A 12,357-nucleotide genomic window follows, 5' to 3' on the forward strand; every position below is an offset into this window, starting at 1 on the left:
GCTTGGTGACATGAGCCACCGTAAACGGGCAATCTGCTGTCTGTTACTACCCACTCTGTCACCTGGTTTTTGATGCCTTCCAGTGTCTGTCTCTATCAGCTTGGCAGTTTACTAGATAGAAAGCTAAGAGCTATGTTGACAAACCTAAAATTCCCTATTTCAGATCATTAAGGGATTCAAACCTGGACTTTTGGGTGCTGGCCTTTCTGTCATCCAGATCTTGGTAAAACTGGAATGGTTTCTGGTAGCCAAAGGGTCCTCGAGGCGAACAGCCCGTTTTCCAGCTGATAAAGTCAAGGCTGCTGTGCAACACCATGGATAACTTTACCTGCGCCCTGTTCTTTTCCTGTCCCTTAGGGTGCCCAGCCCTTGAATTAGAGCCACGGTCCCCACCCCACCCCCCGAAAGTAGGATCTTGCTCTATAGATTTAATCCTCTTTCTTTGGTTTCCCAAATGGTGGGATTACAGATGTTGCTACCAGATAGGGCCAGCCTTAAACTCAGGGGCTCAGCCTGTGTTCTAGCCTTGTCCTCCACCTCCACATCTGTCTCATTAACCTTCGTCCCCACTCACATCTCACCGTCAAACCCCACCTTTCCCAGCATCCTCTTCTCCACGCAGCAGCTTTTTGCTTTAGACTTTCCTCTGTTCACTGATTCTCCTTCCGTCCTTCTTCTCCCTTCCTTTTGCTCGGTTCCCATCATGTCCCTGTTACTGTCTTCGCAAAAGTCACCAGCGGTGTCCCACTGCTCACCCCACAGTTGAGCATAGCATCACTCCGGTGCCAGGGGCTGTTGGCCCAGGCTCCTCTGCACACACCAAGCTCTCCTGCTGCTGCTTTGTTCCTTGGCCTCATGCTGTGTTTGCCCTTGGGCCTGGCTGATTCCCTGGGCTCCCCACTCTGGTTGTGCCCACCCTCCTGGAATTCTTTAGTTCTAAGCAACAGAGCGGACTAAACAACCAGCCACTCAAATGACCGGACTCTGAATCCCCAGCCAAGGAAATGCGATGATTTCTGGCCCCCCAAATCCAGAGGTGGATCCAGGACAGCGGCATTAGCACACAGCCTTGGCCTGCCTCTGGGTGTTCCCCCTGTGTTCCCTGGGAAGGTAGCACTGCTACCAGTGGCCCCACATTTCTCTTCAGGCCTCAGACACCCAAGGAGTAGCCCTGGCTTGACTTTCCAAGCTGGAAGTCTGAGTTTCTCCTTTGCCATTTTCTCACAGCTGTTTGCTGACCCTGTTCAGGCCTGCTCCTCTGTTTCCCGCCATGTCTCCTCCTGGTGGTTCCCACCCAGTCTGGACACCTAACCTGACTGTACTTCACAACATGGTTAGGAGCAGTTTCGGAAAATGCTAGCAAATCCTATCCTTTCCATAAGCAAATCCCCATTATGGAAGATGGCTTCCCTCTTGTCCCAAATGGCCTCGTCTGATGGATGTTGTTTGCTCCTCAAGTTCCCCTTTCCCTCCCTCTCAGTGCCTTCAGCTCTTACCCGTAGATGCCAGGCCGGGCGACTCTCAGTTCTTCCTTCATAGTGCTCCTTCCCGCACATGCTACTGACTGCCTGCTGCTGGTCCTTTGAGCTCAGTGGTCAGAGGCAGCTTCCCCCAGGAGAGCCTCTGTGCTGTGTTGTGTACACATGCTTCCTCTTAGGGGACTCTGCTTCTGGCCAGGCCTGGTGGTGCAGGCGTGTGAGTCCAGCTGCTCCAGAGGCTGAGGCAGGAGGATTGCACTTTCAAGGCCTGTCATCCTGGAAAACCATGAGACCTTGTCTTAAATTATGAAAAGAAGCACATGCCTTTAATCCCAGCACTTGGGAGGCAGTGGCTGGCAGAACTCTATAAATTTGAGGCCAGCCTGGTCTACAGAGCAAAAAAATAAAATAAAAAAGTGAAAACAGCTGGAGTTCATGTAGTCATGTATCTAAGTGGTAGATTGCTTTTCCTGGTATGTATGTGGACTTAGGTTCAATCTGATATCTGTCTGTCGTCTGTCTGTCTCTCTCTCTCTCTCTCTCTCTCTCTCTCTCTCTCACACACACACACACACACACACAGAGTATTAGTTAATTTTGGTTGCTGTGGCAGAACACATGACCAAGGTAATTTAATAGAGAGTTTATTTGGGCCTCAAGTTCCAGAGGGACACGACGGGGAAGCGTGGCAGCAAGCAGCAGTCATGGCAGTGGGAGCAGGAAGCCAAGAACTTAAATCTTCAAATGCAGGCACAAAGCAGGGGGAATGAACTGGAAGTGGCTCGAGGCTTTTTTTATCTCTAAGCCCACCCCGGTGCATACTTCCTGCACCAAAGTAGGACCTTCCAAACCTTTCCAACTAGTGCTACCATCTGGGGACCAAATGTTCAAATGCTGGAGCGATGAAGAGACATTTCTCATTCAAACCAACTCTCTCTCTCTCTCTCTCTCTCTCTCTCTCTCTCTCTCTCTCTCTCTCTCTCTACGCACACACATACACGGGCAGGGGAGAAACAGGGAAGAGAAAGGGATAGAAAAAGTGAGGGGGAGGGAGGACTGTTTTTTCATCTTGGTACTCAACACTCCGTATTAGCTTGTTAAATCATGCCTCAATTGACTTAAAGGGCTATGAAGGGTTAGGCCTGAGCGTCCTATGCCACCTCCCCGCCCCCTTCCCTTGTTGAGCCTTGCTTTTCAGCCTTCGCCAGCGCTACCCTGTGTGAGGTTGGTTATTGTCCTTATATGTAATATCATTCTAGCTACTTGACATGCTGTGTTGTAGGAGCAAAGAAGTTAAGAAACTGGAGAGTTCCTCACTGGATACAGAAAACGCTTCATTATCTCCGCAGGAGCAGAAGGGAGAACACATAAGTGTCAGCTCAGCTTGAGGGGTCTTCAGCCAAGAGGCAAGGCGGGGAAGTCTGTAGAGAGGAGATGAGGTCCCCTAGGGGTGAGAGAAGTCACACAGCAGTGGAGAGCTCACTGGGTGGGAGTGCCGTGCGATGGTCGGGGGCATCCCTTCAAACTGTCCGTGTTCCCCGCGAAGTGAAGCCAACAGTTGGCACCTCTGGTATACATCCCAGTGTCACTTCAGCTCCGTTCCCTGACTGTGAGGTTCGGGACAAACATCACCGCCTGTCTGTCCTTCCTCTGTGGCTCTGCACTAGTGAGCTAACAAAGCCTTACCAGGACAGACTTCAGGTATGCAGAAGAGCAGAAAGAATGATGTCATGTACACACCACTTAGCTGGTCGGGTGGATTTTTCATTTGTTTTTAGTGCTGGGGTGCAGCTTCACCTGAGCTACACCAAGCATGCTCACCCTCCCGACTCATACCACTCCTCCCCCCCCCCCCCCCCCCGCTTTTAAGACCTGGCTGGCCTCAAACTTATATCTGCCCATCTCTGCCTCTGCCGTGCTGGGATTAAAGGTGTGCGCTGTCACGCCTGGCTCCCATATTCTTTCTGAGATAGGATCTTGTTATGGAGCTCAGACTGGTCTTGTTCCAAAAGCACAGACTGATCTTCAGCTCTCGTCCTCTGGCTTCAGCTCTGAGGACCGAGGGTGTAGGTATGCACACTCACACCTGATACCACTTAGCTTACACACACCTTTGCATTTTGCCTTTTTTATATAGATCCCGTCAAATAAGAGCTGACATCCCTGTGTACCTCTCCCCTTTTGTCCTTGTCCCTCCCTCCCTCCTAGAAGCCGCCACTATCCTGAAGGAGGTAAGTGTCCTTGCAGTGCATACTGTCTGTCACTCATATACAGGTGTGAATGGGAAATCAGCATGCTCTTGTACCCTTACCTAGATGTTGAAGGTGTTTATCTGTCGTATAGTGCGTGCTGACAGGGTAGTATGGTGTTTCTTTTCAGAACAATGTGGCAGTGAGGGGGTACAGTGCCATGCTTGGTATGGATCCAGAGATTGACCTAAGGGGGCTTCGGAGGGAATGAAGGAAGGACAGACACATGGGCACAGAAAAAAAAAGCGGGATAGGATGGTGTGGGTTCTCATATGGAAAACTGCAACAACCCAGCAGCTCGCTGTTTATTATATACAGTTGAACAAGGAGGCAGGCTTAGCTAACCTCGGTGGGAGTGGTCTCTGTTGAGGAGCAGTCTTGGGACTGTAAACATGGAGGTGGAGAAAGCTATGGTAACTGTTGTCTGCAGATGCTGTTGCTGTCCACGTTTGCCTTGAACCCGAAGACAACTTTGCCATCCCTCTGAGCCTTACTCAGGGAAGGCTTTGCCAATGCCGTGGGGCTGAGGCACTAGGGTCTTTGACATGGCTATGCCCGTGCCAGCAGTACACATTCGTTCTCTCAGGGCACCACCATCGCTCAGCTTTGTGTGTGTTTTTTGAGACAGGATTTTTCTGTGTAGCCCTGGCTGTATGGGACTCACTATGTAGACCAGGCTGGCCTTGAACTCACAAAGATCCTCTTGCCTCTGACTCCCAAGTGCTGGAATTAAAGGTGTGTACCACCACGGCCCAGCTAGGACTCATCTCTTGATAGGGTCATAATTTGATGGGTTATTAAGAAGTGATAAATTTAGTAGGTGCTGGCTGTACCCACTCCCAAGAGAGAATGACTCTCGACCTCTGTGTCAGGTAACAGTTCTATGCTACAGCACGGCTTTGCACAGAGAGCAAAGGCCTGTTGTGTGCTCCGATTTTTGAGGTTTACAGAAAACAAACAAACAAACAAACAAACAAAAAACCCTAGCAGCTCTTTGGGAGTCAAAGATCATTAGGGCTGAGTTGGTTTTCTTTTTTATTTATTTATTTTTATTTTTTTAAATATTTATTTATTTATTATGTATACAAGATTCTGTCTGTGTGTATGCCTGAAGGCCAGGAGAGGGCACCAGACCCCATTACAGATGGTTGTGAGCCACCATGTGGTTACTGGGAATTGAACTCAGGACCTTTGGAAGAGCAGGCAATGCTCTTAACCTCTGAGCCATCTCTCCAGCCCCTTATTTTTTTATTGATATTTATTGAGCTCTACATTTTTCTCTGTTCCCCTCCCTGCTTCTCCCCTCTCCCCTTCAACCTTCCCCCAAGGTCCCCATGCTCCCAATTTACTCAGAAGATCTTGTCTTTTTCTACTTTCTACTTCCCATGTAGATTAGATCTATGTAAGTCTCTCTTAGTGTCCTCATTGTTGTCTAAGTTCTCTGGGATTATGGTTTGTAGGCTGGCTTTCTTTGCTTTATGTTTAAAAACCACCTATGAGTGAGTAAATGTGATGATTGTCTTTCTGTGTCTGGGTTACCTCACTCAAAATAATGTTTTCTAGCTTCATCCTGAGTTGGTTTTCTAACTGTTTCCGTCATCTGGAATTTGTTTATTGGCTTTGGCAGGTTAGTACAGACTTCTGATATCAGCAGCATGCACAGTTAAGCACCCCCAATCCAAGGACAGACTCCAAAACCTAAAACTTGAGCATTGACACAATTGTTGGAAAGTTTGGACTTTGGAACGTTTTCAGTTTAGGGATGTTTAACGTGTGAAAATACTCATTAATCAGAAAAGCTCAAAATATGAAGCACTCAGATCTACACATTTGGGTAAGGGATACCATGTTGAAAATAACCTTTGTAAGTCTATAAGGTAAATATTATGTCTTTTGTTAAAAAAAAGATTGATTGACTAATTTTCTGTTATTAACCAGAGATAAGTGGTGGAGTATGTTTTACTAATTTCGAAATAACATGTTTTGTGTGTGTGTGTGTGTGTGTGTGTGTGTGTGTGTGTATGTGCATGGTCACGGTCACGTGTGTAAATATGTGTACAGGTGTGCACATATATATTTGTGTTGGTGGAGGCTCAAAGTTGGGAGTTTTCCCTGATCAAGCTCCACTTTGTTTAATTAGACAAGGCCTCATGCTAAACCTAGTCCTTGCCAATGTTTTTCAGTCTGTATAGCTAGCCAGCTTGCCCTGCGGGTCCCCTGTCTTCACCTCCAGTGTGCCACCATACCCACATGGCTCTTGGCAGGGGTGCTGTGGTTTCAAATTTTGCTCTTTGCACTTGCAGGACAACACTTTACCCAGTGTCCCCAGCCTCCGTGGTTTTTGTGTGGTCCCAGACACCGACTAGGGGTCCTTTGCACTTTCAGGCGAGCACTGTATCACCAAGCTCCACCCCACCCCCAGCTCTAAATCGTTCCTTTTCAATATCAACTTGGTTACCAAGGGCTGGGGTATCCTATTTCCCAGCTCCAGTGTCTTGAGAATGATCCAGCCTGGTCTTGAGGGAGCCTGAACCAGGAGAGCAGTGGACCAGGAGTTTGGGGCTGGTTGGAGGGTGGTTATTGATGCAGAAACAATAATAGGAGCTAGCTGCTGGTCACGTGGGTGGGAAAGAGCAGGTGGCGCTGGGATGAGTCAGGACACGGAAACCGTTCTGTCTTTTTATACAAGAACTCTATTCACTTGAGAGAAGCACCTGCCATTAAAGGTACCTCTCTCTGAGGCCTTCTGTATGCTGCCATTTATAAGTTACCGTCTGTGAGCGATTGGGAGGCTGGTGACATGTAACCGTGGGGGTTTTGCTAAGGTGGGGGATGGTTCTGTTTTGAGTAGAGGGTGTAGTCTTCCCTCACAATGGGAGGGAAGGGCTTGCTCCCAAGAGACCCCTGGCCAAGGCCCTTTGGTGTCTCCAGGTTCACTGCAGAAATTGTGCCTTCCAAAGAAGTTTGAAGTGTCTCTTCATCCCGTTCCTTTTTATTGGAATGTGGTAGCTCTATGCCTTAGTCTGCATTCTGTCCTAATGGGTTACCAGAGGGAGTCGTGAGTAGAGGCTTCTTTTTGGCTCATGGCTGGGCTTGGACATCATGATTCGGGGTCTAACATTATATGGTGAAAGCTTTGAATTGCTTCAACTCATGACAGAAAGTGGAAGGGCGGGTGTCCTGTGTGAAGACAGGCAGTATGAGGTGGACACATAACCACCAACCCGCGCGGTAACTAAGCCAGCTCCAGTTCAAGAACTCCTCCAGAAGGCGTTAATCCATTCCTGAGGGCCTTGCTTCCAGGCTCCAGACAGTTCCCGCCAGGCAGGACCCAGACACCTCCCTCTAGGCAGGACTCAGACACCTCCCGCTAAGCAGGCAGGACCCAGACACCTCCCTCTAGGCAGGCAGGACCCAGACACCTCCCTCTAGGCAGGCAGCCTCTAGGCAGGCAGGACCCGGACACCTCCCTCTAGGCAGGCAGGACCCAGACACCTCCCACTAGGCCCCACACCCCAGCACTGACGCACTTAGGAATTAAGCCTCCACATGTGAACTCCAGAGGGACAAATGGTGTCCCGTTTATAGCAATTTCTACTTGCTTGTGTGAGACTGGTTGGTCGGGTGTTCTCTATTCTGAGCACCATTCCCTCCCCCTGGCCATTTGATTCAGGCAGCAACTGCTACAGCGTTCGTATATCCCACTTATCTGACCCAGGCCTACTGAAGATTCCTCGTAGGATTTTTAAATACAGAACTAGCAAAGGCTTGAGGAGGGCAGACGATGGTGACTCTTGACCTCTCGGTGTCCATATTTCCTGCCCCATGGCAGTGTCTCTCAGTGAGAAGCATCAGTAGAGGACAAAGTCCTGCTCAAGTTTGGATCCTGGTTCCCAGGTTTTGTGGGAGATGGCTACACCCGTCTTGTCCAGGGCTTTGCAGCTTAGCTGTTATTTTAATTGTGTCCTTTGTCACCTGCCCCTTTGCATCCCCCGAGTTCCTGTCATTTACAGTCGAGAGTTCTGACTAAAGCTGGGCAGGGTGTTGGCCATCATGCTGCCTACTTCCAATCTTGGGATTCAAGAAGGTTTTAGGATTGAGACCTTGGAAGTGCCTAGGCCTTCTGTGTTATTTTTCAATCTCTGAGTTTTGCATCTAATTTTATTAATTCATACAAAACTTTGTATGATGTAGGGTGTCCTTCGGTATATGTGTTCCTTTTGTTGGCTGTTGAATAAAGCTGTTTTGGTCAGTGGCTTAGCAGAGGAAAGCCAGATGGGAAATCTGAACAGAGATATATATATATATATATATATAGAGAGAGAGAAGCGGGGTCAAGAGATTCCATGTAGCTGCCAAAAGAGGCAGACTCCATGTCGCAGCTCAAGAAGCAAGAGGTAACAAACCACGAGCCTCGTGGTAAAATATGAAATAATAGAAATGGGTTAATTTAAGATGTAAGAGTTACACTTAATAAGCAGCCTGAGCTAATAGGTCAAGCAGTGTTGCAATTAATACAATGTGATTATTCGGGTCTGGGCAGCTGGGAAAAGAATGGGCATTCTCCACTTACATTTGTGTTAAAAAGGTAAAAGACCTTGCCACCTTCACATGCCCAAATCAACCCACTAATTTAAATATTAGCCTATTTTACCCATAATCATGGAAGCTGGGTGAGTGGGGGGAGGTGGAAAGGGATGGTTTGAATATAGTGATTAAGCCACAAAGATGAATGTGACATCACTTGGGTTTAGAGAGTGGAGGGAGGAAGGGGCTTGAAGGGCTACTGAGTTTCAAACCCATTGAGGAGAGGGCTGTCAGGAGGAGGAAGCTGCTAGCCTTAAAGGATCCCAGATACCTCTGTTACCAGCTTCACTTCCTCATCTTGGACAGTTTTACTCTGCCTTTTAGGTCAGCTGGGTCACATAGCCTACAGCCCACTGGTATCTTTGACATTATGGAGAATTTTTATTGTTTGTTTGTTTCCCATTCTTTTTTTTTTTAAGATTTATTTACTTATTTGATGTGCTCTGGTGTTTTGCCTGTATATACTCTGTGTGAAGGTGTCGGATCCATCCCCCGAACTGAAGTTACAGACAGTTGTGAGCTGCCATATGGATGCTGGGAACTGAATTCAGGACCTTTGGAAAAGCAGCCAGTGCTCTCAACTGCTGAGCCATCTCATCAGCCCCATTATGGAGAATTTTAAAAAATGTAACATTAAAATTCTTTTCTTTGTGGAGCTGGGAGCTGAACTCAGGGCCACATACATGCAAGAGAAATGGTTTACCACTGTGACACCACCCTGTGACATTTAGGCTACCCATCTGAGCTTTCTCTGACCCACCTTTCTTTCTACTTGTGATAAGATCTCATGTTGCTCAAACTAGTCTTGGATTCACAATATGGCTGAAGATGACCTTGAACTCCCAATCTTGCCTCCATCTCTCAAGTGCTGGGGTCACAGGTGTGCACAGCCACACCTGGGTTATGTAGGGCTGAGGATCAAACACAGGGCTTCAGACTTGTAGGCAAGAATGCTGCCAACTGAACGACACCCCGAGCCCCATCCCTGAGCTTCCTTTTTTTTTCTTTTTAAAGATTTATTTACGTATTATGTATACAGTATTCTAAGTATTCTGTTTGCATGTATGCCTGCATGCCAGAAGAGGGCACCAGATCTCATTACAGATGGTTGTGAGCCACCATGTGGTTGCTGGGAATTGAACTCAGGACCTTTGGAAGAGCAGGCAGTGCTCTTAACTACTGAGCCACCTCTCTAGCCCCCTGAGCTTCCTTTCTTTATCTTTTCTTTCTTTGCTTTTTTTAAAACAGGGTTCCATGGCTATGCTGGAGCTCACGATGTAGACCAGGCTGACCTCCAACTCACAAAGATCCATTTACCTCTGCCTCCTGAGTGCTGGGATTAAAGGTGTGCACCACCCCTCATAGCCTCCTTCATCTTTAAAGGCTTCAGGCTACAGAAGAACCTTGGCGTGGCTTTGTCTTTAATGCTTGCGTTTTTTGTTTTCTTGCCTTACCTTGTACTTTTTTGGTTTGTAAGAATGATCTATACTCATGAAAGCAATTGGAGAGCGCATCAAAGAAATCCCAGAGAAGCAGCCCCCACCCATTACTCTGCAACCAGGAGCCAGCAGCGTTGGCGTGGGGCACACGTCTCCGTGGTATCTGTGAGGAGTGTTCTAAGCTTGGCCTGGCTGGCGGCCATGTATCCATCCCAGTCTCTTTGACCTCCCAGGCTTTGGTCTTCTGCTAATAGCAATCACTTAATCGACCTTCCCGGCCCCATCTGTCCTACATGATAAGAATTCAAGCTGGCAGGGGTGGGGGATGGATTCTGGTAACTGGTGAGGAGCGCCAATCCCAAGCTTTGGGATTCGGGGGTGAGGGTGGGGGCGGGGTGCAGGAGTTCCGCAATCTGACCCAGGCAGAGGTACCTGTAAGGGAGCTTGGCAGCTGGGCAGGGCTGCGGTACAGGGGCTTGGTACAGAAGCAGCACACTTGCCATTCTCGTATCCCTCCCTGACCATTCATGGAGCCCACACTTGGCATGGGCAAGTCCAGCGCAGCCCGTGCCCCTTCTGGGCTCGCAGACCACAGTAGGGGGTGGCTTCTTCAGGCTCTTGTTTTCCCTGTTCTGAATGAGAAAGCTTCTGCGCTCCATACAGCGGGCATCTTTCTTTCCGCTGTCCACTCTGTTTCTACCTTCAGTCTGGGCTGGTTTTCTGTGCTAATAACTCTATAGATACCACAAACTGGGTAAGTTAGAAAGAAACGAAGTCTGGTTTGGCTACAACTCTCCTGTAAGGTCAAGGAGCCACATCTGCCGTTCAGAGTCCTCACCTGGCACAGTTGTAGCCCACAAGCTAGGGACAGAGGCATGGCAGAGACCAAGTCATGCTGACCTTTGTAAAAGACTGTCTTTCTTTAAAAAAGAAAGAAAGAAAAAAAAGATGTATTTCTATTATTTTAAATTATGTGTATATGCGTGGGTGTGTGCCTGTGTATATGTATATGATGCCCGAGTCATCAGATCCCCCTGTTACTGGAGTTTCAGGCTGTTCTGCACTATTTGACAAGGATACAGAATTCTGGAACTCAACTTGGGTCCTCTTCAAGAGCAGTAATTGCTTTTAAGCACAGAGCCATTTCTCCAGTCCCACAGACCCGCTTTCAACATAGCCTATTAACTCATTAATATGGAGAATTTATTAATCCATTCATGAGGGCAGAGCTGTAATCATCTAGTGCTACCTTGTATAGCTCCTAAATGGATATTGAATTTCAGCTTGAGTTTCAGAGAGGGTAAACCATGTTCAAATCATAGCACCCTCTTTCAACTCTCTTCAGTAGCCAGTGCATTCATAGGGCTTATAAATGTTAAACATATGCAAATAGTTTATGTTCTTGGTTTTCCCTCCTTGCAAATAAAGTGTAATATATATATGTATGTATGTATGTATGTATTTGTATATATACACATATATATGTGTGTGTATATGTATGTATATTTCTGTACTTTGCTGGGCCTTTTTGGTCACATACATGATCTTGGAGACTTTGAAAATACCTGCACAGTTTCCTCATGCTGAGTCTTATGTTGTATGTGTGTGACATGATGTAGTTAGCCAGTCCACCCCCAGTGAAAGGCATTTGAATTCTTCCTGTCTTTCATTATTCTGAGCCATACTACAATGACTCGATTCAGATCTGTGCTGTTTCTAAAGTATTATAGCTGAAGGATAAATTCCCTGGAGTCAAGTTAGGGGTCAAAGGTGATTCTCTCTCGCTCTCCCTCTCTCCTTTTTCCCAGAAGAATTCCTTTTTTCAAAAACTTTTTATTCATTTTACATACCTACCACAGTTCCCCCTCCGTACCTTCCTCCCTCTCCCCCTCAATTCCCCCCAACCCACCCCATCCCCTCCTGATCCCTGAGACCAGGTTCCTCTCTCACAGGGGAGCGTCTGGATCCACACTTCATTAGGACGAGAGTGTTTGTTTCTCACACGTGGTCCTATGTTCTCTCCTCAGTTGTTTTCATTCAGCTATTGTCTTCCCAATTAGAGGGCAGATGTATGGAAAATAAGGCCCAAGATATAGATCTTTCTGCCCTTGAATTCTCTGCATTCATAAATTATAAGGCCGCACCCTGGGAGCACAATAAATATTTTCCTTTTTCCACTGTAATTGGGAGACCAGCCAGCCATGCCGGGAGGAGTGGAGTCTCACGCTTGGGAAGAGTTAAGTAGAGCTTCTCTCTCTCTCTCTCTCTCTCTCTCTCTCTATATATATATATATATATATATATATATATATATATATATATATATATTGAATTCTTGCCCCAAGCCCAGCGGTCACTCCTGAGATCAGACCCTTGACTCAGGCCTACAGCAGGTCTGTTTCTTTGCTTCTCAGCTTCTGTCCTGGAGCCTCAGCCTGTCCCATGGCTCATTTCCCTCAGCCGGTGCCAGCACCTGCCCCAGCGTCAGCAGCAGAACAAAAGAGGTTTTGAAGCTCTTTTCATCTGTGCTGTGGATGTAAACATTACATCACTTCAGGTTACTTTGCCTGTATCCCAGTAGCAAAATGCGCTCCTTGTTGCCTT

This window comes from Arvicola amphibius, chromosome 13, assembly GCF_903992535.2.
Source record: "Arvicola amphibius chromosome 13, mArvAmp1.2, whole genome shotgun sequence".
NCBI lineage: Eukaryota > Metazoa > Chordata > Mammalia > Rodentia > Cricetidae > Arvicola > Arvicola amphibius.